Raw genomic sequence first — 377 nt, 5'->3', positions numbered from 1 at the left:
CTATGTAGCAAAATATGAATATATTGAAAGTGAAAGAGATCAACAAAGTGGAATACGTCACTATAGCGACCGCGTCGCTGTTCCGCCATTCCTATAATAAACACTACATAAAATTGTTTACCATTACCATATAATTTTCAATCGAATTATATGAATAAGGTTGAAATCGTTTACCGACAAACAATAGTATTCGAGCATGCACATGTTCACCGTCGATTCGATGATTTGAATGAGACATATCTCGCGCAAAGCTTCTTCAACGTTTCTCGCAAATCTGAAATTCGATGTTGTAAGTTACGTAAAAAATGATCATTTTTCACCCCTTGCTGAAGAGTCTTCGATTCCTACTTGATAATCTCGACGTGATCATGAATGAT

The 377-nt window shown here is 35.8% G+C and overlaps 1 long non-coding RNA gene across 1 annotated transcript; it reads right to left on the bottom strand.

Annotated features, from left to right (window-relative positions):
* On the bottom strand, positions 1–373 carry LOC113463825 (uncharacterized). The gene is made up of 3 exons (XR_003388656.1): positions 349–373; positions 175–274; positions 1–91 (listed from the first exon to the last, which is right to left on the bottom strand). It is a non-coding gene; the product is annotated as an uncharacterized LOC113463825 (long non-coding RNA).
* Positions 374–377: the final 4 nt, after the last annotated feature.

The sequence above is a fragment of the Ceratina calcarata genome, unplaced genomic scaffold (assembly GCF_001652005.2).
Source record: "Ceratina calcarata isolate Rehan_Ccalc_2016 unplaced genomic scaffold, ASM165200v1 scaffold16599, whole genome shotgun sequence".
NCBI lineage: Eukaryota > Metazoa > Arthropoda > Insecta > Hymenoptera > Apidae > Ceratina > Ceratina calcarata.
The sequence above is the reverse complement of the archived record's forward strand: the minus strand, read 5'-3'. Positions and strand labels throughout refer to the sequence as shown.